Source organism: Haemaphysalis longicornis, unplaced genomic scaffold (assembly GCF_048455015.1).
Source record: "Haemaphysalis longicornis isolate Haplotype H1 unplaced genomic scaffold, Haemaphysalis longicornis Haplotype H1 scaffold_13, whole genome shotgun sequence".
Taxonomy (NCBI): Eukaryota; Metazoa; Arthropoda; class Arachnida; order Ixodida; family Ixodidae; genus Haemaphysalis; species Haemaphysalis longicornis.
Window position 1 is genome coordinate 73,710,086 of NW_027526233.1, and position 27,001 is coordinate 73,737,086.

At 47.3% G+C, this 27,001-nt stretch overlaps 1 long non-coding RNA gene and 1 pseudogene across 1 annotated transcript in view; both read left to right on the plus strand.

Moving 5' to 3' along the window:
* LOC144164100 (uncharacterized) overlaps positions 1-27,001 on the plus strand; it is a 140,037-nt gene that overhangs the window by 83,854 nt on the left and 29,182 nt on the right. The window lies entirely within an intron of this gene.
* Positions 10,382-11,521, plus strand: LOC144164177 (glucose-fructose oxidoreductase domain-containing protein 1 pseudogene; annotated as a pseudogene).

A 27,001-nucleotide genomic window follows, 5' to 3' on the forward strand; every position in this document is an offset into this window, starting at 1 on the left:
AACACCCGGTTCTTGGGCCATTTCCCAAGCGGGTGTGTGTCATAAAGAAAGGGCCAACTACAACGACAACGTTCCTTCTATACTGCTGGCAACGTGCCGGCATGCGGAATTCCCCGGACAAATATGTCCAGTTTTTATGAACTGGCTACGTTTCTGAGGAGCGTTCATGCGGCGTAGAGTGATCCACCGGAGTGACCGAATCTTTTGGATGCGGGCGCCTGCTTGCGTGACTGTAGAAGGACGACAGACAGTAGCTGGGCCTATGTGCCTCTTCATCGATGCCCGTTCGCTTTTGGGTTGTCTCTTAGTCGCGATTTGTGATAATGAGTGCGCCTCCACTTTACATCTATAGGAGAAGAATAGCTAAGATAGTGCAGTGCTGGCGCGTCGGTCCGCTATGCCTTTCAGACCCGCGATCAAGTCCGATCGAATCACACGTATGTTTTATTTATTCACTCTATACAGCAGCAGCCAGTTTCTTGGCAGGGCTACAGCTGCATCAAATAGGATGGTTTTTCCCAGCGTATGGCACCTAAGGCTCACGAACGATATTACGACCGAAAAAAAACACAACAGGCTTGGTCAGAGGCTAAGGTGAACGTGGTGGGTCATACCTTCATTCCGCCGCCCTGGCTGAGTTTTCTTCGTCGCACAAGGAAACAATGTACTGACATTTTACTGGCCCTAAAAGTGAAACTGCGCAAGTACTCCAGCATCCTTTCCGTGCTCGAACGTGTAGAGTTATTTGTATACTCCTGCCACTTCAAAGAATTTGAGCGCTGCAGGAATCCGGATTTCCAAGATGTTGCGCTTTCTCAGGAGGTGCCCAGAGCGTATTAGAGTTTTCTGAAGAAGGAACGAAACAAACCCTGCGGCATTTGGGCTTGCCACGCTGTCATTCACTAGGGCCAAAGAAACTTCAACCGGTGATGGCTATTTCAGCATTGCTTTGAGGAATCCGCGATGGTGGTTCTCGGGAAAGACGATGTCTCCGGGTTACGCAGACTTCTCCATTGTGAAACCAACGATCACCGCTTCGTGGGGATATCTTGTGCCATAGTTTCTCAGATTGTACGTGTACATTGGTTGCCGAAACCCGTCGAAAGAGAAAATGAAATGTCTGAGCTCAAGCCAAACGAATCGCTAAGGTAACGGCAATGCTTTGTTTAGAGTACGAACATCATGTTGTTTTTTTCCTAAACCTTGCCCCGGCGCAAATCCGAGTCCGAGAATATTGCACGTTATTATAAAACAAGGTCCCCTTATATACTCTACCTTGTATTTGAGGGAGGTAACGCCCACACCAGACGCGCTGGTGGAATGTTGGCATGAGATTTAATGAATATGAGTGTTTTGTAGTCCCTTTTGCAACCCTGCCGAGTCCGTGCAATTTGAAATTTCAACGTTTTCGCGTATGCATTATCTCTTTTCGAGGCTGGAAGTGCGACGAGCCTGCAAACCAAACGTTTCTTCTTTAGATTTAAGCAAAGCGTTTTTTCTTTGTTGCCTGTAGGGGAAAAATCATTTACGTCTCCGTATTTTGTTACACAATGATAAGTGGCTCCTGAAATCAAGTTCAACACTGCTCACCTAGTCATTTCCGCACCATTTTAAAACCGTGGTAATTGTTTGTAGATATTTACTTTAGTAATCTTTGTATTCGTCTAAGTAAACCTCGGATTCCTTTCCATTCCTGAACAGAACAGAATATGACAGCGCTACAGTTTAGTGTTGTACTGTAAAACTTCCATATCGGAAGAGGCCTTCATCCGGCATCGGACAAAAGGGGAGTGATGAATAAATGAATGAATGAATGAATGAATGAATGAATGAATGAATGAATGAATGAAATCGTAGCCGATACCTGTACGAGTATAAAACGCAAAAGGCACAATACTAGAAAGTAAAAGTTCCGAGACGAGGTAAAAAGAAAACATACTAGAGCTCGTGGTACTTGTGTTTAGTAATTTCTGTGTAGTCTTAGTCCCTACATTAGGTGCTCAAGTCATTATGGAGACTTCATTAAACCTATTTACGGTGATGGTATTCATATATCTGCATTTTAAAATTTGCTTGTAAAAGTTGGTAACAATGTTTTCAGCCATAAAAACTACAGAACTTTGTTAGCTTTAAAAATACTCGTTCATTCACGGGATCAAGCTTTCTCTATACGCACATGTCCGAACTTCAGGGTTATTCCGCCTCTACGTAAAGGGAGAAATATGATCAGAACTTCAAGTCACCAGACTAGAAGTTAATTAGGCATGGTGACGAACCAATGACACAGTCGGGAAGTCCCGCCAAATTGTCTATATTGATTCACATCACTGTTCATTAGTAATATTTGATAGCGCCATTAAGTTGCTCAGTCAGTCAGAGAAACTTATCTTTAGGTATAAGATAGCGTCACGGTTGCGATGAAACAAACTTTACTCACACTGGTACGATTTGCAGCGCTCGTGCACGTTCCTCTGATCAAACTCTCAGAAAGCAGCCATGCTCTCTTTCAGCACTCCTTTTATAGATGATTGCGAATACTTCCGCTCGGCACTGATATTTTTTTTACAGAATAGCTGCGGCTAGCTTCTTGCGCATACTGCACTTCTTGCCGTAATTTGTCCCGCAGGCCCACGGTGTTGCTTGTTCAACATTTAAGATATTTCCGAAACCTTGGACAAAATGGAAACCACAACGCGAACTTCGTACTCGCACCACACACAGAGAGAGGGAGAAAGAGAGAGAGAGAACCTTTAGTGAAAGCTGAACAGGTCAGCCCCATCGTAGCACACAGCTTTTTTTAACATCGAAGCTGTTGAGAAAATCGTTTCTGCATGGTGTCCGCAGTAGAAATACCAAGAAAAGGCCGAGGGTCTGTGCTCGAGTGCCTCGAGCGCACGTTTGTCAAGCTAAGCATACCCACTTAGGGAGATTACCGAAAGGTGGTGATAAATTGTGGCCATTGTTGGCCAATATCCCTAAATAGGTATGCCTCACTTGACGAACGTGTGGTTGTAGCTCTCGACCAGTCACCCTAAATAGGTATGCTTGACTTGCCGAAAGTGCGGTCGAGGCACGCGTCAAACGTTGGAGATGTGTTTCTGGACAATATTTGCCAATCTCCCTAAGTGGGTAAGCATCTGATGGAGATTGGCATATATTGTCCAGAAACACATCTCCAACGTTTGCCGCGTGCCTCGACCACACGTTCGGCAAGTCAAGCATACCTATTTAGGGAGAATGGCCAACAATGGCCACAATTTATCTCCAGCGTTCGCCTTATTATGGTAACACTTACTCGAAACGAGAAAGACACGTCCTACCTTACGCCCCTCGTTCGTTCGTCCTCGTGCCACCATGCCCATGCGCTTTGTACCATAGAAGATCCGCGACGTCAGTGTCGAACCCTCTGTAGGTGATCATTGACTCCGCATGGCCCAGCCCCGGATATTTCGCATGCCGGAGGAAGTGGCGGCGCTTCGCGAGACTCGCCATAGACAGGATCCGCGAGAGACGATAAGTCGCGCTTGCAGAATGGCGTACGAAAACGTCGAGAAAAATGACGAGCTCACTCTGGCCTTGCTCAGCAAAACGTCATTGACCAGTCATGTCGCGCACGTCAACATTACCCCAGGACAGTACTAAATCTCATCTTTGCGTCCGTCAATGATACCATACAACTGCTTCGCCATTCAAGTGTTGCGGGTGAGTGCAAGCTTCCCTGCATTTTTTGTGTATGATGTACTGTCGTCTTCTCCCTGATCCGGCCGGTAAACTACTCGCCCGACTTTATTTTTTGAGCACTCAAAAAACAATTGTTTGTCTGAATAATACGGAGAGCATGAACGCAAACATTTTACCAACTTTAAATGCGGTATGAATACACGCGAAGTTCAAGGAAGGAAGAAGAAGAAGAAAGAAAGGAACCGCCAGGAGGTTAACCAGGTGTAGAGCCCGGTTTCTGCCCGGCACTGGGGGAATGGGGCTCAGGTAATAGAAGGGCGGGAGAAGAGAAAGAGATAGGAGTGGGAAAGCGCGCACTCTAATCCCGTTTCGGGCACTATAGTCTTTCACGGAAGTTCGTTTCACCCAGCAAACGTAAAAGTGCTTTCGTCGCCTTCTGCGAGGTCGATGTAAAGACCGATGACTTAGAATAGTTTTCACTGTAAATGGCCGATTGTCCAATCGGTTGAGCGCGGTGGCAAGCACGTTCCTCTCCGACGAGTATTCGGGGTAGCGACACAGCACATGATCTATAGTCTCTTCCGCCCCACAGGCGTCACAGTGGGCGCTGCTGGCCATCCCGATGAGGAAGGAGTAGGCTTTCGTGAAGGCCACTCCCAACCACAGTCTACAAAGTATAGTTGACTGGGGTCGAGACAGCCCATTCGGAATACAGCGCTGAAGAAGAGGATCTTAATATACCGACGGGGATTCGAGAAGTCCGGTGTGTACTATTGCTGCATGGTAATCCTGCGTGCAAAGGAGCGAAGTGTCCTGGCGGCATCTGTCCTTGAAAGCGGAAGCAGAATGGTGCGGTCGCTCTCATGGCCTGTACGGGCAGCTTCTTCCGCCAACACGTTACCGATGACTCTGCAGTGACCTGGAAGCCACTGGAATATTACGTCATGGCCGGCTGTGATGGCTTGATGGAATTTTTCTCTTATCTCTGTCACCAGTTGGTGTAGGGGGCCGTAGCGCAGGGCTGCGCGTAAGCTCTGTAAGGCAGCCTTAGAATCCCAGAAGATCGCCAAATTTTGAGGATTAGCTCTGATGACATGATCAAGAGCCTCACGAATGTCTATCGAACTTGTGGTATGGCCAACGCGGAATCGAGTTGTGGCAAAATCTGCTGGCACAAACACCGCACCTGCCGAACTGGATGACGTTACTGAGTCATCCGTGTACACATTTTTCCGGTTGTTGTACCGTTCACGCAGTAACAGGAGCGTCAGCTGTTGAAGGGCCAATGGTGACAAGTCGGCTTTTTTTTCGAATTCCCGGAACACTGAGACGAATTTCAGGTTGTGCCAGGCACCACAACAGGGAGGACGGTGTTGCCGCAGGGGCGTAGCTCGACGGGACTTCAGCCCTGTGCGTTGTGATAATGGTGAGAAGGCAGCCTCGTGAGGAGCCTGATGTACAGGCGTAGTATTTCAGTAGCCCAATGAAGCATCAACAGTGGCATCATTTGCATCACTCAAGTTCAAGGAATATTACATGCGGACAAGGGTTCGGTAGGGCAATTTTTAAGCCAGTTGCCTGCAATATCAGTTGAAAATACTATGCTGATTTTCATCATTATCAAAGCAGGACAACCTTCAAGTCTGAGGAATAAATAAGGCTAAGCGAACGTCATCAAACAACATCGAGACACACAATTTTGTTATCTAACCGCGAAAAATAAAATCAGCCCGCCCAGCGTTCAATCTTCCCTTGATTTTCCCCACCAACTTTTCGCTCTTGAAGCCTTGCCACGAAGTTTCACATATTCTCCATCCGGCGATAATGACAGCCGTTCCCCGCAGCCTCCCTAATCACTTCCCCGGACAAAGGAACGCTCGCTGAGCGAGGGAAGCACCCCTCCGCAGCCGATGCTGCCCACAAAAGAAGAACGGCGGATGATCGTTGGGGCCTTGCTGCTCTATTTATCCCCATTTTTGCTATACCTGTTATTTTCATTTTCCTCCGGCACGTAGACAGTGCAATGCCCTGCTTCCACCTTGATGAAGCTCCTCCGACTTTTCACTTGTATTTACTTCCCCTTACGGGGCACACTAAGCCGTTTAAGGTCAACGGCTTGCATGCAAAAATGCACCCTCAGTGCCTAAACAGTATTCTAAATGGCGAATGTCTTTCCCAATTCTGCTCTGGCAAGAGGAATGAACAAAAAGATCTGAAATAACGATCTACATCCGCAATAATGTATAAACAAAGCAGTGTCGTCAGAAGGCAACCCGCAGGCATCCGCATACGATGGCGTTGTTAAAGCGCATTGCTCGGTCATCCTTGCCGAAGGAATCCGTTGAGAGTGGGGCATGGAGAGAGCACCTTGCCGTAAGCACGTAGGGCGGGAAAATCAAAAAATACTGGAAGCAGCGTCATCATCGATTTTCCTTTTGCCATGCCCTGCCACCCTTTTTTTCTTCTCTTTGCTGAATGCGCTTCCCCGCAGATGCCCTTGGCGCAAACGACGAACCGGGGCGTCATTCGGGGAGATTATCACAAAATCTTTTTTTTTTCGTTCGACATTCAGCCGTCGTAATGGCTGCGCTTGGGTAACAGCCCCTCCTTTCTGGGATTTTCGTGGGTCGTTACTTCATTTTTATTTCCTGGCTACAAGCAAAAAACCAATTTTTTCGCTATTTGCCGCTTCCTGAACGGTAGGCGTATTACACTTAGGGAGCCCCTTTAATGCGTTTCCTAACCCCTAACATCGAGAAATATTGGACGTGCCAGCTCCGCGCGCCCCACCAAGCCCCCCCCCCCCCCCCCCCCCCCCGAGCGGTCTCTGTAACCACGACCATCCTTTCATGACCGCGTACGAGAAAATAACCTTTCGACGTGCGAAGGGTGAAACGTTTCCGTTTATCCTCTTCGAAGTCCGAGTAATCTACCCCTATCCCCACATGTGCCCCAACGGGTCGAGAAGTGCCTTAGACATAATTACATGAAATGACAAAGCCGTGCGGTGATGTCACAAATTATTGCTGGGCATTTGACAAAATTATAGCCTCCATCGCTGCGTGCTCTTGCGTTTCTGTGCCAGCGGATTCCGCATTGCCGCCGCGGTTTTAGTTGAGAGAGGTGGTGAATCTGTAGTAGAGCGGCTTTGCAGGAATTGAGCGGGATTTAAGGTCGATTATGATCGTTCTGAGGACCAGAATCTTGGATACCATCGTGTGCTGTTAGTTGCAGTGCTAAGACGTTTCGCTGTCTATGCTATTATACATCGTATGTACAACAGACCTCTTTCTGTGATATTTTGGGACCTTTACACTGATTTCCGGAATAACCCTATGGCGTCGTCAGAGAAGTCTCCTCCTTGTGAGTAACCTGCGCCCTGTTCATGCGTCTGCCGCCATGAGCGGGGACCGAAGACCAACTAATGGCGGTAGAAACAAACTCACCATGCCACCCTCCCCCAAAAAGCCGACAAGTTATTGGCTGCCTCCACGGAGCACTCGCCGGCTGTACAGCCGGAACACGTCTATGTCGGATCATGTAGTGATTCCCTTGTTTAGAAGATGTGCAATTATTGCGTAAAGAGATGCAGTCTCAGAGATGCCTTTAGACAACGAGGAATGCTTGAAGGGGTGATTGCCTTTAAGGCCACACTGTCGGCTTACCAGTCCTTGTCATCATCTCAACCCACCGAGGAACTCAGGCAGGTGAACCACCCTTCACTGCCGTTTCACTGCGCAGGGCGCCTTGCTTCTCGACGCGGTCATCGAGAACGACGTTAGTGCTGTGCTGAGATGCGACAGGGTAGGAGGAATAGCTGTTTCTACCTGCCAGCCACGCTCTTACATGCAGAGCATGTGCATTATGAGGGTGCGCTCAATAGGTATGCAGAGGTGCGCATCATCGGCTATCGAAGGCCTCAAGGGTTACGGCAAATCAGGAGGATTGTAGGTTGCATTGACTCTTCGATTCACGACTTGAAAACAACTCCATCTGGCGCTGTTTTGCTGTCGTTAGCGCGAAGCAGTGAACCGCCGCTTAGTAACAGCCTCTCGTTTGCAAGACATACAACGGCCCATTACACCCAGATGCTGCCCCGTCCATTCAGTTGCCGGAGGTTTGGCATGTCGCCAAGTTTTGCAAAAGAAAGAAGTGCTCTTAGCATTGAGTAGGCGCGCAAGAATTCCAGCAGTTTCAGAAGTAGGTAGCTAGTGCCGAGTACAACTGGGACCATCGTGAAAGTTACAGTTTTTGACGGTTTCTTGTTAGCATCCCGCGTATGACGAAGGCGTTCGCCGCTGCGCCCAGGTCCCCTCCAACGCTGTTTACATCTCGTGACAGTGACCTGCCAAAAATCCCAAAGTGACCGGCCCAGGCAGTAAATTATACCAAAAGCAGGACACTCGGGTCAGCACGCAGTAATCGGAGCCGTAATGTTTTTTCAGCGGACCAGTTCACCTCGGCGTAAACTGCAAGCCAACTGAAGTTCATGGAAGACGTGACCATTAGGCCAACGACTCCAAATAGCCGGTGTCCTTATAAGGGAGGCAAACTGGATGTCTTAATCAAGCTACACGAATCCTTCACGTAATACTTATGTCCTCAGGTTCTTTGGCTTCAAGCTTCTGAAAAACGCCATTACGGGGTAATCAGCTTGAAAGCAGTCATTTTAGGTTTCTCTTCATCTGTCCTGCACTGTGATATGTATCTTTTGGATACCACCATGCACAAACGCTGTACCAATTTTGTTTTTTATTGCGCAGTATAAATGTGCTAGGCTTTTCTGTCGTTTATATACTTGAGAAATAATTGCCGATGCCAATTTCGGCTTCGACGAAGTCCTCATTACCGGACTATGCTTCCACACAGTGGGACCGCTTGTTATGTTCGTCGCGAGATCCTCTACGCTGTGTTGTCCTGTCTGGACCTTTGCTTAGTTGTCGCCGAGGTTCGCGGTTGTGAGGGTACAACTATACCACAGTAGGTTCATTAGTGTGGCTCAAACAAGGAAAGAAGCTGATATGAAAGTGTGTATGTAGCAACACTGCGGATGTTGGAAGCCCGTCGCGTTCTGTTCTCGGTCGATAAAAACAAGATATAACCGGTCGATATAAGCAGGATGAATCTGCAGACCATAGAGGCACCCTCGGGAGGGGGATATTGGGGATGTTATTGACAGCACTCCAACCATTTTAAATCCTCACAGCGCTATCAGACAATTTTGGTAGGAATTCGAACGATATTTTGGTATGATAATTACCATATCTTACATGTTAGAGAGACAGGCAAAAAGAGACGAAAATATTCATCTTGGTTACCCGAAGAAAGACTGCCCCCGCTATACGAAAAGCAACTGAAAAACTTAGGAACAAAACAAATTAAGGCAATATGTGACATAATATATTAAAAATTAGAGTTTGTGAAACATAATGCTCAATTTTATGACGACGAGGTTTCAGCGCAGAGCTTCCTCGTGGGGGATTTCATGGTTGCCGTCTCAGTTTGCTCTTTGACTTGCAGACGGCTCGGGTTTTGGTCGGACAGCTTAGACTTTGGCCAGATGTTTGGATTTTTGATTGCAGCGGCTTTCACTTTCTCCCCTCGCTACTTCATTTTGCACAAAACAGCTTTGCATGCAACCATTCTCGTCGTTAGATGGAAGGGTACATGATATTTCTGTCTAGTTTGGACGTCAGTGCATCCCTCTCCAACTTTAAACTGCTTCAACCATGCCGGAATGGCGCCATCGAAAAAACGCCAGCTTCATTGCACGAGTGACCCAGGTTCGACACCTACCACTGGGAGGAGCAGGAGGAATAAACATTTAATTGAGGAGTCAATGTTGTTGGGTTGACCGCTAGGTGGGGGACCTCCTTAGTCCAGGAAGCCCTGGGTCTTGGCGGCCTGTCTCGCCCGGTCTACCAATGTTGTTGGTGATCCGGGTGCGTTTTTTTTTTCAATTCACCCACCATCATCATCATCCTCAGAGAAATTTGGCCTTGCAGCAGTGCATTTCCGCACCAACATACGCCATCAGTAGGACATACAAAGCTTCATTTTAAAATGCACTAATTTAGTCGCAAAAACCTATCTCTTAATATAGGTCCCCCATAAGCTTAATTTAGAACATAAGAAAGCCAGAAAATGATATACAAAATTGAGAAATATGAAACTACCAAAATCTCAAACACCATCCAATGTGTTCTGGCAATGCAATTACGCAAACGGGAGATTTCTGAACGAAGACGCGCCTTGGAGGCGTTTGTACATTAATTGACATTTCTCAAAAACTTTTCCAGCTCTTTATCTTTAATCCCCGCTCTGAAACGGCCAATCCCGGACAGATGGTAGAAGCAAACCCTCGAGAGATGTGGAAACAATAATATACGAACACTTACTTGAGGGGTGAGACACCATCATCGTCGTCAACATGAAAGGCTGTGTTTACTGCTTCTCTTTTTTTCTTCCTGACTGTTCAGTTACATTCCAAGGGTTTTCGTTCTATTTTGTCTTTTTTCTTTCTAATTTTGCAGCTTAAATAAAGCATGGCGCAGCCTAGTGCTTTCAGTCAGCTTTGTGGCCCATCCTTCGTGTGGGTATGTTGCAGTATTCGAGGTTACCTGCCAACAAACCGACAAACCCCCCGTTGTTGTTCGGAAGCTTTCACCAAGGTGCCGGACCAGGGTTTCCCAAGCCAAAAATGTTGCCGGGTGTTGGCGTTTTAGGGACTGGTAAGTCAGCGCAGGCTCTTGTCCCGTGCTTGCGTGACTGTGGTTTTAAGGTGGAGGCTATCTGGGGTCGGTCCACGGATACTGCGAAGGAAGCCGCCTCTGAGCTGGGCATTCCTTTTTACACCAGCAAGGAAGACGAGGTCCTACTCCGCAAAAGTGTAGACTTCTTGTGCATCATGTGTCCTCCTCATCAGCACGCCAAGATTGCTGTCAAGGCCTTGGGTATCGGGAAGCACGTCCTCTGCGACTGCCCCGCTTCTGTGTCGCAGTCCGAGGTACTGAAGATGGTCGGAGCGGCCGAGTACTATCCGACCCTCATCTCGGTGCTCTGCCACAGCCTCCGTTTTTCCCCACCGTATGTTCACATGAAGCGACACATCCAAGAGGGGTACGTGGGCAAGGTACAAGTAATTGAAGCCAGGGTGCATTGTGAATCCCTTGTCCAAGACCGTTACGACTGGACGTGGGAAGATACAATGGGAGGAGTTCTATCCACCTTCGGTAGCCACGTAATCGACATTGTGTCCTTCGTGACGGGCGTTCGCGCTGTTCGAGCTCATGGCGTAACAAGGACGCTGACCAAAGCAACGGATCCGGTGAGCAGCCTGCGGCGGGTGAGCAGCGACGACTTCTGCACCTTTCAGATGGAGATGAGCAACGGTGCTTTTGCAACGGTCACACTTAACAGCAACTGCGGCGGACGATTCATCCAGGAGCTACAGCTGTGGGGAGAGAGTGGAAATCTGATGGTGCGCTGTGGAGACTTGTATGGCCAGCGCAAGGGTGCCACGGAGGAATTGCTTTATGAGGACAAAGACTCGAACGAGGAGCCGGACTTACTTCCGAAGCCGCACGCGACGGGACTTGCTAATATGGTTATGGCACTGCGGGATGCTTTCGCTTCGCAGCCACATGACCAAGTTTGGGCTCAACAGCCTGTCGACAGCGCTGCGAGCTTCGACGACGGCCTCTACGTGCAAGCCGTTATTGAAGCTGTCCGTAGGTCATCTGAGACGCACCAGTGGGCGCAGGTGAAACTTCTCCAGGAAGAAATCCGCTATCCGGGTGCTCTCTCCAGCCTGTACCGCATGGGCAGTACCTCGTTCTAAGCGTTTTAACAATGGCGCGTACTTTTGAGGGACTCATAAATGCGGTAGAGTTAGAACTCGCCGATTCAGAAATAAAATATATTTCGCGAACTGTCCACTAGCGTTAACTTCACTTAATCAGTTTGTTTATGTCAGAGGAATATATGCGTTTCTGTAAGTTCCTGCTTGTCGTTCCACGTTTTGATGTGCAGTGCTTGTTGTTTTGTAACTTGATAGCACAAGCTACAAAAGCGTAATAAAACGAACAAGGGTTTACATCCGTTGGAATTTTTAGAATCATTTCCTTTAGCTTATAAACCGTGTCAGCACTTTGCAGAACTTGAAATCGGGCATTTTGCGAACATTAAAGAATGCGCGACACTTTTAAAGCAAAGCTTTCTAGCTCTGCCAGCCAACGGTTCTTTCGTGGTATGCGGTACAAGAAACTCCCAACGGGGCGGAGGAACCGGCAGGCGAAGAGGGGGGGGGGGGGTCCACGCACGGAGCACGCTCTAGATGCTGCAGCGAATTTACCCGGCATTCCCCGGGCGGATGCCCCTGGTCGCCGGCGAGCGCGTCGCTGTACGGCTTTGTCGTCTGTTTTAGCGAGAGTTGTTTTAGGCCGGTTTTGGCGCAGCCTCGCGCCAATTGCGTCCTTCCTTCACATGGCTTGATTAACTTGTTCGACAGAACCTTCTAGGTAACCCGGACACGACGAAACCAAATGGTCGTACGGCAAAAATACGATAAGGATTAGTTTCAAGGATGGCAAAACAAGATGTAGAGACCACATACAGACATCTGGCCACTAGAGAAAGGCTAACGTCTGCGCACTGCTTGCCAGGAATGGGGCTCCATTTTCTAAATTGATGAATACCAAGTCGGTTGTGTTTTAACAGCTATTATAAAAGCTGAAAGTAGCAACTCGTTCTGATCAATAGCGATTATAAAAGTTCCCTCAGCTTTCTCGCAATTCTCAAGCTTACTTAACTAACTAGTTCATATCGGTATAAAGGGTAATCACTAAGCTCACATGCCGATTGTTTCGGTGCCTACGCTTGTGCCACGCGCGGGGGTATAGCACCGAGCTTGCACTCAGGATGGCTAAGTGTCGCTGTCTCACCCTTCAAGGGGCGCTCCTATCCGTTTTCTTTATACGGAGGCGGCGCCCACCGCTCTAGCGGCCGTGGATGACGCTGCTGTGTTCGGGACGCCGCCCTCGCGAATCCCAAGAAAGGGCTGGCAGACACTCTCGCTTCACTCGTGGTACAGCCACGTGTGTGAATTCAACTAACGTAGATTTCCTTTCAAACTACCTGGACAGCGTGGATTAGAGCCAATTTTTTTCTTAAGGGAACCCTCGCTCACTGTTCCATAATTTCCCTTTCAAATTTCCCCTTCCTTTACTCTCAGCCCTTTACGAATCCGACCTCCCAGTGCAAACGCATTAAAGTGATCCAGCAGCGCGTTCTTTTTTTAATTTTTAGGTCCTACATTCTTTCAGAACGGGGTCCAAAAACTCATACAGTATTTTGTATAGGAGGTCACAAAGAACCGCCAGCAGAAAACACTTTTCTGCTTCCAGCAGACAACCTAGAAATGCGCTGGAAAGATTTTTCTCCCTTTCCCGGTTTTGACATTCTTCGACCGCTCGACTTACATCATGAAAGCGGTGTAGCGTCGATTGACCTGCAATATTTCAGTTGCAGCAATTAAAGCAATCGACAGCCACTTTAGGGAAAGCCACAACGCCAACCAGAAAGAGAAGGCGCGCAGTTGTGCTGCGTCGGGTCATTGACGCATTGCCGCTCCCTGCTGGGGATAACTATAGCATAGACAATGGTTCCAGACGCGAAGAAGAGGGAGAGCTGAACGCCCTTCCTCGTTGTTGCGATTTTTTCAAGCAGTATAATCGTCGTTCAAGCTGCAGAACAGGTGAATGTCGTGGCACAGAAGTCGAAGAGGTGTACGCGGGAAAAAGCTGTGAGCGTGGGATCGCTGTCGTGTGAACTGGGGCCAGGCTGCCTGTTGCACTAAATCGCGTCAGACGAAAACGACACGAACGCGAAGAAAGAGGCGGAAACACTATGTAGCCGAAAAGAATTCATAGATAACTGCTAAACCTTAGACTCCAAACCCCGTGAGCAGACCTACGTTCCTGACGATTGTTTGTGCGCGATATGATGTGTGTTGGTGTGATCTATGATATGTTTGGAGAAACTGCAACGAGGAACGCAATTCCGAACGATGAGGTCTGTGTAAGTGCAGGACGTCGGGCAATACCAAACGTTTAGTGTGTATCCTGTTTCTTGTGATGTTGTGAGAACGGCGGTGCATAACTAGACACACACTGGAGGTCAGCCGTACAATGAGGCGACCTTCTAACAACGTGACGCCGCAGTGTCGCACCCATGGAGGAAAGAATACTCAGGAGAGGCCCCTAACATCCCAATGCATTGTGAAAAGTGTGGAGGAAGTGGTGTCAATTTTTTTGAGCCCATAGACAATGTTGCTTGCTTGTGTACAACTGCGGAGGCCACATTTAAGCGAATAGAACGGACAAATTTTTAAGGCGCTTGGTATGCAGCTGCCTCGCTACGCTTGCAAACTAGCGCAGTCGCTACGACAAACGTTTTTAGATTAGGCCAGTTTGAAAACTCCGCCGTCGGAGGCGGCCTCAACTCGTACCCCGGCCGCAGCGGCGCTTACGTCGCGTCGAGATCGGCGGAGCGAGCCGCTGCCGCCGCCGGCGACCTGCCGGGAAAATCCCCTTCGCTCAGCGTTGGCGAGAACCACAGTTCGTTCTTTGCTCACTTTGCGTTTCTTCGTTGTGAAGTGAAGTGAAATTTATCGCTGCTGAGACGTAGCGCGCTAAGACCGCAGTGCTGTACGACCCCAAACAATGCTCCCGTCGTCTGCGTTCGCCATCCCGCGAGCCTGTTGCTAGGACGACGAGGAACGCTACTTTGCCAGGCTTAACAGCTGAAAAATCGTCCTTCTATCTCATAAACGAAGGCCGTTTCTCGATTGAAACTTTGGGTGAGGGTTAGAATGGGCAAATTGAAGGCGAAATCAACAGCTTAGAACATGACATCGCACCGAGGAATTTGCGACGAAGCTCTTTTCGCTTGGAAGCGGGAGGGCAGGGCGACGCCATGTTAGTCAAATCAAACCGGAGAGAGCAAAGGATGATGGGATAGAGTGCTGGGCTCAATGGGCTCAAGTCATGGCGGGACTCGGCTTCACAAATGGGACGTCAGGGCCTCTCCTAACCTTTTCTTTCCTCCACGGTAGCACCGGTCCGATGTCGTCGCCTGATAGCTGGTGTCGGGCGGGCACTTTCCGAGCAAGTTGTGATGCAAACGCACGCTGAATTCCGTTGTGGCGGAGCCTTCTACTCGCCGCCATTTTAGCTTATCTCCCATCCGAGCACAGACAAGTGGTTTCAAAACCATTCTTAATATGTGGGTAGCGACAGAGCACGAGGGAGTTCTTCTGTTTTACCATGAGCCTACGCTCTTGGTGGAATATCCAGCACGCGGCCTTCTCTTGTATAGGCAGCACTTAATAAAAGGTCTCTTTGGACGTTCCTTCAAAGGGCTTCGGCTGTTCCGAAGCACGATTAATTCGTGCATTATGACGGAGTCTTCGACTGTCAGTACCACACTCAATGCGGTTTGCCCTCAACGTAGCCCGGGGATTTTTTTTGCATTTATTCCTATGGTGAGGAGATTTTTAAGACTAGCCGCAAGTTTTAAGCTTTGAGATCGCCGTTGCAGTTGTGAGCTCCTTGCGCTGAAAAAAAAAGGCCTCTTCGAAACAGGCACGCGCATATTCGGCTCGTCTTGGTTCCTCCTTATGCTTTGCCACCATAACCGTTCTTTTCACACAGAATGAATGTTTCACCAATATAACATTTACCCATACACAGGTTGCCCTGGTGAGTTGGTAGATACCGCTATTTTATTATAGCTATGACTTTTTCCAGCTTCTTTTCTCTGGTATGAAGACTGGAATAATGAAGACAAAATATTTTGTGTATTCTAATCGGACGAAACCTAAGCCTCTACTGATTTTTGTGCACTTACTAATCGCTCAGGATCCGCAACAGAGTTGGAGGTGCTGAGTCGCCCAATGCTCTCCAGTTTTCCGCTCAAGGGTTAGTTCCCAGCCTGTAAATTTGACGAGACTTTGTGTGACACTGTTTTGAAGAATACTGCGCGAGCGAACCTGCAGCCAGGTACGGAACGTTCAAAGAACACTAGCATGGAAACGACGGGGGAGAATGCACCAGCATTCGTCTTCCCGAACTGTTCAGTTTAGTAACTACCTTGCGTGAAGGGTGATGCGCAGTCAGGAAAGGAAGCAAATATGTAATTCAAACGTCTTCAACTGGTAAGCGCATCTAGACAAAGAAACGTGTGAAGCTGCTTGCCATGTCGTCATGTTCAGGATAAAGGTTGTCTACTATGTCCACATCAGAGAGCGCAATAATAGCCTAAAGTCAGCCCTTTAAGTCTAGCGTTGTCAACCGGTTCCCAGACGAAAAAGTACGCACTGTCTTGAGCTTACTTCAAGATTCTCGCACGACTAGACGAATTAGCAACTCAAAGCAAATCATTTCCCTTAATCTCTACATTTGGCCTTATGTTTTGCATTGATGTGTCCCGCGTGAACCGGTCTGTACCTGAAGCTTGGAGCTCAATGAGTAGGGAACTGCGTGGTATGTAATGCTCAGCTTGAATGGTATGCAACATACGGCACAGGACATCAAGCCAAACGTCGCACTTACGAGTTTAGCGTCCACAATCGGTACCCAATCGAAAAATACTCGTATTCAATGTATTACAAGCTGCGGGTCGAGGTTGAAGTCAAAAACCAGCACAGTGAAATGTTATATCGTGGCTGTGGCGCGCCGGCACTTGTCGACGGTTGCTGCTCGCTTTTCCGCAATGTAATATACAGTGTTGCACGCACCCACGGTAAGGTAGCTGACAATTATTTCTAACGAGGAATAAATGCAACTGCACTACGCGTTGGCCTCGAGGCGGCTGCAGCACTGAGCACTAAATAAGTCAATCAGTAACAGCTCCGACTTCAGGGCGGTCCACCGCAAAGAATCGGCTCATACTCATAATCCTCTATGTGCGCTCTGAAGCCAAGCAGTGTTACACATGAGCCATGCAGCACATAGCCACTACGAGGTATCGAACAATGAATAATAAGTTTTACTGTATAATGAGTTCACACAATCTTGTATTCTTTAACTGACAAAACGGTAAATCCTGACATTTACGAAACATGTGCGCATCCACATGGAGGCAGTGAAGCGTCAGTACGTTTTTTAGCTAAGCTGTCAGCCCCTCGCTGGTCGGGATTTTTCTGCCGTCTGCGCAAAGAAAGAAGGTGTAAAGGAGCCGAAGCTGTGGGATTGTAGCTTGTAATTGTTTGTGGCTTGTAGCCTTTTTCCAACTCCTCCGCATCATAAAATGGAGCTCAAAATGAAGCAGAAAAAAATCACTGTGCCGTCAAAGAAAATAAAACAAAAACCGTCTCTACAGGGCTTTCAACGCAGTTGCAATATTAAAGAGCGCGCTAAAAATATAAGTGAAGTTGAAACTTTATTCACGCCGACCTTACATTTTAAGGTTTTGACAAATGCTGCAGTATTTATGCACATGCTGGATTGCTTTATAAAACTTCGTTTGCCGTATGCAGCGTATGGGCCATTTCGCAATTCCGAAGAAAAATCCATCTTCGCAATTATCTCAATTTTGAGGCACCCACCGATATGTTTAGTGTTCAAAAACTCCATTTCTATAAGAGATACCATTGAACCGGGCTTTGGATGCCTACGGACTACCGAAATGCAAGGAAACTACATTCTTAAATTAGATTTATTTGCACTTGAACACAACAGTGAAAGTCCTTGCTCACCTGTGTGACAGGAGTTGAAATTGAAGGGAGTGATCTAAAGGCGGATCGGTCAGTCGATATTTGAATATAAAAGAGTAGCTCATGTTGATGGCAGGGGGCAAACAGAGGTATAGTACAATGAAGCCCAATTTATGTAAACATAATATTTACAAAGCAGTGCATAGGACAGCGTTTCTCAGATGCGGGTCCTCACGTCAAAAGGGGTCCTTGAGGGCACCTAGGCGTGTCCGTAGGTCCCTCGTCGACACCCCCAAATTTATTTTTTTCTACACCTTGTTGCCAACGCAATAAAACTAAATTAGCCGCGTGAAATGTTGGCTTAACGTCTCCGCATGGCACAAATTTCTACAGCGTGGTTTTTTGCACAACGCGTCAACTATTCACGAAAGCCACATACAAAACGCGGGGATTGAAATATGTGTATGAGCGACTTTGGTTGCAAAAAAAAAATGGTCTGACAATAACACACGTATCACCATGTTTTGTCGTGGGGTCCCCCATCACTTTTGCTAGCCGAGAAGAAATCCTCAGCACGCTAACGGCCGAGTACCACTGCCATAAAAAAAACAGAGATCGGGCAAATCCAACGTCTCAGCACCGGGCCTATTTCGTTCAAAACGCCAAATGCTTAGGCGAATTTAAAAAGTACAGCCTCAAAAAAGGCCGTTGCAGAAAAGACTCAGGAGGACATATACATTAACAGATACCACGTCGCTGAGCGGCCACAAAGACAGCAAATCATTGCTGCGTACACAAATAGCCTCGTGACCCAACGCTCTCGCTCGCATTCGGAAACTGCGAGATGTTTAGCAAAAACACGCACCCGAACCAACAACAAGGCAACAGATCTCAACCGATGAACTCGCAGCGCTCAACAATGCAACCTCGGGTGCTCCGTATATATTCCTAGCAATGCAGTTCGCGCCTAAAAGTAGCCTCCGCAAAAAAAGATTCTCTTCTTTGAAGCTGTGAACACCCCCCCCCCCCCCCCCCCCAAAAAAAAAAAATACCTCTACTCGTCCCGCGTTCTGCTCGCTGGTTTCCCCTTTTCTGAACAATATAAACCAACTAGCCCAACAATTTACTCCCTTAAAGAATTCCACATGCGGCGTCACTTCAATTCACACAAGTGGCTGTACAAAGAGTAAAACCACAGATTCTACCCGCCGTTACGTGGGATTCGCGGGGGCACCGTCCCAAACGCAGCAGGGTTAGCCACGGCCGGGTTCCAGCTGGGGACGCCGCGGCTTTAGCCCGGCGGTGCGTCCAAACAAAGAAAACGGAGAGGAGCGTGTTTCAGAGGGTGATACAGCGGAACACAACCATCCTGATGTGCTAGCTTGGGGCTACACCACCACGCGACATAAGCGCAGACACCAAAGCAATACTGTATGTGAGATTTTTGATTCCGTTTTAACCAGATTTAAACTAAATATAGCTTCGTGCTTTTCAGAATTGCGAGAAAGCTGAGGGAACTATTGTAATTGCTGTTTTTCAGAACCAGTTGCTCCGTTCGTCTTTTGTAATACCTGTTAAAACACAACCCAATAGGTATTCGGCAATTTAGAAAATGCAGTCACATTCGTGACAAGCATTGCGCAAAAGGTGGTGTTTCTTTGGCGGTCAGATGTCTGTACGTTGTCTCTAAATTTTGTTTTCCCGCCCTGCAAGCCAATCCTTAACGTATCGTTGCCGTACGACCACAAACTTCCGTAGCGTCCGGGTTACTCTGGAGGTACTGTTGAACAAGTAATCAAGCCGTTCGAAGGAAGCGCGCAATTGACGCGAAGCATCGCTGAAATACGGTAACGATACTGTAGATAAAGATAACGTATACGGTAAATATACCGTAGCACTATATTTGTTCAGACCTGGAGGGATATTTCGGTACATTTCCCACCGCCCTATCTTCCTAATGTTTAGATATGCGTTATAGGAAAACTGCACTGAAGAGGAGATGGAAAATTTCTTTAACAGAAAAATAGACCTGATTTGTGGACCGGGTCCTCAAACCAGGACAACACAGTAAGTGTAATTTTCTTCATTTCACAGAACGCCTTACCGAGTGGACTTTACCCCTGGAAGAGTTGGAGAACACTAAAGAGCTACTTGAAAATATTCATCGGTTTCGATTATCGTAATACATGCAGGTATACTATTTATTGCGTTCGTTAGCGAGTATATCAAGCCTGGAACACCGTAATCATGTCGCAATTGTTCTGGTTGCCAGTCAGTTCGTTAGGAAACGATGGCTACGATAGAAATTCGGAGCACCAAAGCCGCTTTCGAGTACTCTGGACAACGTTGCCTGGGGCGCAATTACGGTGGCGTAACACAAACTTTTTCATTGTATTTGCATGTGAATAAGCAATGCACATTGCGGATATGCACCTCCTTCCAAGCAGCCATAATGAAAGCCAATTTGTACAGAAGGAAACGCATGCCATAAAGCCCGAAGAAAATATCCACACGATCTTTGTGAGCCTCCTAATACCCCCAAACCTAGGGGCGGTGCAAAAAAATTAATACGTTGGGCGCAAAAAAAGAACATTAATCTGATACAACTCAACAACAAGGAAAGAAATAGAAGACAGCCGCTTTATTTTCTGCTGTGCGATGCGCGTGTATTGTCCCGCTGCTTGGTACTTAGAAGTGGACTGTTGAGTCTTCATAGGAGCATTTCAAAAATGCTGTTAGGAAGCCTAGGCATTTCAAATCCTTACAGAGGAGTTCTGAGCGCTGAACCTCGCGAATAAGTTCGAAAGGACGAGTTACACACGATATTCTGACCGATGCTCTGAAGAAAGTTGTTCTCTCTCTCCTCGTGTGTTGCAAACTTGTGGTGGGCACAGCTTGAAATTATTCAGCTAAACTAGAAGCTGGCAAGAATAATTGAATTACTAGAAGTACGCTTTCTAAATCACTAAAGCATCAAAGCCGGTGATTTCCAGCTCAGGCACTGCTGCCCCTCCCTCACAAGGGGAGTGTAGCAGACGACAGCAGGGCGAGTCCCTAAGCCGACGTCAAACGCAATCAAACATTTCACCTTCAATAGGAACAAATTGGGAATGAAATGCGACATTAGGGCCCGGTGCAGTTACCGTCAAAGGCAATTACTTCGTGAATGCGATCAGGTATTTGCGAGGCCAACAGGCCACCTGGTCTACGCCAGGTGGTCCGGCATAGACCAGATATGCATCGGTGCATCCCTGGCGGCGCTCCCAATCCTCCTTTACAGCATTCCACATATTGTGTGCTGCCGCGTTCGCAATGTTAGTGCAGGCTTGGCGGAATTCCATCAAGTCATTCAGCCACAACACCCATTGCTGCCAAGCCAACTTCAAAGCGGCTCTATGGTACGCCTTCCAATGCGAATATCCTAGAAAAGAAAGCAGGATATTTGACCTCAAAGATCGAAGTGCGGAGCTTCACGTACTTGTTCTAGTTAGTTCACGTTGGACTTATACCCCTGCGGAAACATTGGCGGCTGTGAGTACATCGTTCCAGCGAACAATTCTAGCTATAAACCGCACTCTACAAAAACCATTACAAATCAAATTAAACGAAGGTTTACTGCGTCAATGTCTCCTCAACAGCCGCGAGCTTGACGTCAGTTGGCCTCATAGTCGCAGTTTTAATAAGATAGCACGTAGGTGCCGCTTCCGAATCCGTTCGAGCAACCTCGCCAGGTTCGGCAAAACCACTGCGCAAATTGTGGTGTAGCATCCACATTTTTGTGTGATAACATAATTCCGTAATAATTCCAGGTTTCTAAATTTAATTCACACAAAGGTATATTTAGCTCCGGCTACATATGGGCGCGTTTAGTTTTTTCGGCTACTTTGAATAATATCTTTGTAAAAAATAGGAAAAATCAGAAGATTTTTGTACATCCCACACCTTAATCATATCAGTTTAATAAAAAGAAATAATACAACGTCAGCTTCGCTAGATGCATTCATGTCAGCGACGAATTACTGGGCGGCCATGTTTTTCCTTGGTTTTTGATAATTTCGAAGCAGTTACTAAATTCTTCAAACTCAAGGTATACTGTGTTTCACTTGTCTATTCACCCATGAGGTAATTTTTTCTAATCTTCAATTTATGGGATATATACGAAATGCCACAAGCGTGCCCACATAGGGACACATTGGTCACGAAAACCTGCAATGTTCGATTCGGTGGCCGTCCCCTGCGGAAATCTAAGTGTTGTGTGAACAACTGCGGAATTGAGTTACAGGGCGTGAGGTATTTTGCAGCTGAATAGCAAAGGATTCATTGTAATATACGGGGAAACCTATTTCACTAGGGGACAAATTCTTCTGCAGCAAGTGCAAATATACCAAAACGAGCTGAAGAGGGCGTACACCTTTGGGAGCGAGGAGAAAAGATCCCATAGGTTGGCCGCTTTGTTCGGAAGTATTTACTTAAATGTTTTTTTCTGGTGGGCGTTTTGACACTGAAAAACTAACAAAGAGGCTACGAGCCCAACGAAGCTACAGCACGCCAGCTGTGACACGTAGCACCATTGCCGCAAGTCCCACCATAGAGTTTGATACTAATATATACTAGAGGGAAATCTGTCGCTGTAGTCGCGGGCCGCCGTGGGCGGCGCCATTGCCGCTAGCGACGTTCCTCGCCGACTTGGCTCAGCTAGTCATATGCTTCTTTTTTGTCTCGAGGCCGAAATCAACAAAAACAAGTAACATATTCTTTCTTCTTCATTTTTCATGAAGCTCCTGCAAAATCACTGACAAATTAATCTTTTTGGAAGTTCAATTTTATAATAACAAAACAAATTTGATAAACCTACCACAGTAATATTGTTGCTTTTTTGCAGGCACAGCCAACGTTTCAGCGTGGTAATGAGCCATGCCAAGGACAAGTGGATCGTGCCTGACGGGCACACATGGAGGAAAGAAAAGCTTTCTTACCTCCATGCTGGCACATGACGAAACGCTCGCCGAAGCACGGCCCCCAGAGGCGCCAGATTTCCCTCTATTATACAGTAATCCCTCGTTATAACGAAGTCAGCGAAACGGCGTAAAATTTTGTTATAAGCAGTATTTTTATATAAGCGAGAACTCTATCCAAGGTCAATCATTTGAGATTAATTGCGCCACAGCTGTGAGGAATCAAAGCACATGTATTCAGTGAAGGAAAACTAACTTTAGGTGCAAGAAAGGCAGGAAAATTTGGCTGTATTAGGTTCTTGATGGGTGTGATCACCCCAGTTCCAATTTGGCGAAGCATGGCATGGCGCTGCGGTCACCGCACATAAAAGTGGCAGTGGCGGTGGGCACTTTTATAGCATGCGTGCGGGCGTCACGGAATGTTACGAGAGTTTCGAGCTGGAAAGCGCCGCAAACACAGTGGCTCGAGTTTGAGGTTGCGTTTGTTGAGGTAAAAAACAACTATTCGCTCATTGGGGGTATACAGCGCGATCACTAAATCCGACCTGTTTTGCACTAGAGGATTTGCATGATCATTGGGCAATTTTTTCCTGAGCTGTGCAGCCGCTACGTTTGGAACACAAGAGTTTCCTGGTGCTCTGTTGTCGACGACACTGCTGATTCTACGGAGCGAATGTGGGTGTTTGCGCGCCATCTCATTCACGCCATTGACCAATGTCTACGAACAAAATTCAGCGGCCTTACTACAATGTTTGGATCGTTTGTTTAAAGTCAGATAAGGGGAATCGAGCCTGAAAGGCTCGAGAAAATCGCCGGGGAAACACCAGCTTGCGTTGACCCGCCATGTTGACAGCTTGACTCGCCGCTGAGTCGCCGTTGCTTGACGACGCCTCCGCTCGTAACTTCCCTTTAAGCAGGTCAAGCTCTTCGTGGGCTTCCAGTAATGCGGCCTAAAATGCATGCGTTTGAATTGGGACCAGAATAAATGTCGAATAAAGCGATATTTAGAGTAAAGCGATTTCGTTATACTGTGTATAAGTATAAAACTATATAAGTCCCTCCGTTTTCAGAGATAGGGTGGGGCCTGACAGTGTTCCTCTAAGTACGCGGCGTAGTTACACTGGCGCCTATTTATCCAAGCAAGAAGCAGTCCGAAAGAGCAAGTGATACTGGCATCCATGCAATACTGGTTGGCCTCGCCATCAGGCACCGCGCAACCTGGTTGGGCATCGGCGATTTATGCTCGCCGCTCCTACGCTCCGTGAACTTTACTTCATGACAGTACGTGCAGTATTCTAACCGAGAATGGTGTCGTAATGTGATGCTAGAAATAACGTCTGGATTAAACACCTGGACGCACCGATACGAAACGTAAAATGCAAAAATTTTCGCTTCCATGTATACATGTAGCTGGTAATGGCTCTATGTATTGAGACCTGTTCTTTTACAATGCTCACTTTCTATATTGTGTTTACACATTTTTGTATGATTACAGCGGCATTTTTTTCTGCCTAAAATTCATTTACTTTTTTTAAACAAGAGATTTAACCGATGATTGACTTTTTTTTCATTACTGACCATTGTAGTACAGGCCTTCACAATCTGAAAAGGCAGTACACCGTACATTACCAAACCGAAGTCCACCAGTCCAATACCTTTGCCTCCTGACTACTGCACCCACGCGGTATTGATGCGAGCGCGCTACTCCGTTACAACTCAAGAACGGCACCACCTCATGTAGTGTATCACTCCGCCAAAGCGCCGCACCCGTGACGTCAGTGCGCGCGCGTTTTGAAAGGGGTTTGCTATGAATGTGTGACATGGTCTGCCTTGTCTCACGCAGTTTGTTTGTCGCCACTGGAGTCGTTTATAAGCATAAAAAGTCCAAAAAATCACGGGAACGGCTCACGCCATGTTCAAAATATTCCCAGTACCACCCTACTTGCGCCGCGCGGAGAAACATCCGGCTACGGTGATAATGCACAGCGGCAACTTCCGGTGTCGTTCTTAAGTTGTCACCGAGTATAGTTACCACATGTGACTGAAAATCGGCTGTCCGCGGAACACGAAACGGCTGACTGCGGAAAGGGTGTATGCTGAACAATGGTCTCTGATTGTGACGCCAGTTATTATGAACGCTCATCTAAACAAAGTAAAAAGTTCGAAGATAAAGTGAAACAGTTTCGCTAGATTGGGTGCGGTCAAAAGTCCTCGTTATTCGAGGCAACCCTGGAATGCATGGACAGTCAGAGCCGGAGGAATCTATATTATTGAAGGCAAATGTAGTGAAGAGTTGGTGGCCTTCGGCTCGGAGTACCAGAGGTGACATTTGACCGGGGTAATTGGAGAAGTAATAACGCGGTATATAGCGAAGCGCGTTCTTGCGAAGCTGTTAGGTAGGCCTAAATTACCGATTGGCAAATCCTCTCGGTCGTAGTAATCAAAAGTGGAAGCGTGCGCGTAATAGGAACAGGATGAGGATTATAGCGAAAAGAGACATGGAGACACTAGACGCGTTCTGCTGTAAACATTACGTCATTATTGCTATCCGAAAAATGAAAGCGCTGCCTTCAACATGAAACGTGTTAGAAAACATGCATTGGGGTGCTGCATGCGGCCATGCACTCTGAGCCGTGTACATAAACACTCGATGTGAAACATGGCAGCCCATAGAACACCAGCAATCGGGTTTCATTATTCAGCGCTAATTCTTTTGTATTCACGACAACACAGGAGAGTTTAGCGGCCTAGATTGAATTTTTAGCCTTCTGATGCGTCTTCTGTCTTAAAAGTGGGATCAATTTGGCACAAAGAAACATTCACCCTCAAGTCATTAACAATTCTTCTACGTAGACATCCCAGGTGACGAAAACTGATCAGGAGCACTCCACAAAACAAAACGGGCAGCATTTTTTGCGCATGTTTTTGTGCAGACACCAACTACAATGAACTACAATGAATACCCGCCTTCTAGAAGCAATTGTTTGCCTAAGGGCGTCGCAAAAGTCGCTGCTTTTGTATCCTCTCTTTTGGTCGTCTTGCTCACTTCAGGTTTCTTCGATCGTGTTGCAGCTCTGTTCACAAATTACGCTTGTTTCGCGGGTCCTAACGTCGGTCTCGCGTTGCAGACTACTGCACAGTTAGTTGTCCGTCCAACGTCGTTGCCGCCACTCGTAAGCGCTCGGTGCACAAAACATATATTGTCCAAGATATCTTCCGCCCTGGCGGAGAACTTGTGCGTGTGCTCCGTCGGTTCTGGTACGTTGAGACAACGGAGGCGCGTTGTTTCCCGCTGCCCTTCAACCCATCGTCTGCTCTGAATTCGAAGCGACCCGAGACTCTCTCCTGTCAGCCCAAAGAATGAAGCAGCAAGTTGTAATCTCCATGGCAACGGCGCCAATTAGCAGCTGCTGAGGAGGTCTCTTCATTATAACGACGCTAAAAAATGGCGCCGGCGAAGGGGGAGGGATACACTTTTCGCCCTTCCTTCTCTATAGCCACTTAAAAGAAACAACTGGTTAAGACCCTCTTTATTCCCAAAATTTTACATTAGGACGTACATCACATTATCCGATTACCTTATCCTAGAAGAAATACTGTGTCCGGGGAATCGCACACGGGGCATCTGGGTAGCGCTTGAAAGCTCTAGTGACCAGGCTACGAAATCGGTTCGTTATTTTATGTATACTGAGAACGCGCATCCAAATGGTTCAAATTCAAGTCGGAATGCCGGTGGTAACCTCTTTCGACAATGTACGAAAGGGGAGGACAACATGTAAGCACTTCAGTTCATGTCCCTGGGTGACTTTCACAGCCATGTAACATAGTGGTCATCATGATCATAATCACCACGATCACCATCATCACAACCATCTGACTATCTACGTCCACTGCATCGGAAAGGCCTCCCCCAAAGATCTCCAAATATCCGGCCCTTTGCTAACTGCGACCAATTTATCCCTGCAAACTTCTCGATGTCCTCTACCCACGTAATTTTCTGTTGTCCCCCTGCCACGCTTGCCTTCTTTAGGGATACACTCGGTTACCCTTAATGACCAGCGGTTATAGTGCCTTCGCAATACATGCCCTGCCCACACCCATTTCTTAATCTTCATTTTTGCTAATGTGTGCTGAACAGGTTTTGGTCCCTGACCCACTCCACCCTCTTCTTGTCCCTTAACATTACACCTGTCATCATCCCTCCACTGCTCGCCGAGTCGTCCTCAATTTAAGTTGAACTCCCTTAGTGAGCCTCCAAGTTTCTGCCCCGTAGGAGAGTACCGTAAGATGCAGCTGTCATACACTTTCTTCTTCACGGACAATGGTAACATATCCCACGAGCCAAATTTAAAGGCCTATTTGCTTTGCCCACATAATACTTGGGAATTCAGGCGACCGGCACGGGAGGGATGCAATATTTAAAAGTCAGCCTGACTCCACACAGTTGTTTTGGTTTTTAACCGTCATGAGGACTAACCCACTCTCTTACGGGCGTTTAACTCGGGCCCCTGCGGTCCACGGCGGCGTGTTTCGGACACTATGCTACGAAAAAGCGTTCACCAAATACTGTAAGCACCCTATACCTTTTTTTTTCATTTATTTATTTATTTATTCAAAATACCTTACAGGCCCGGGGGCATTGGGTAAGGGG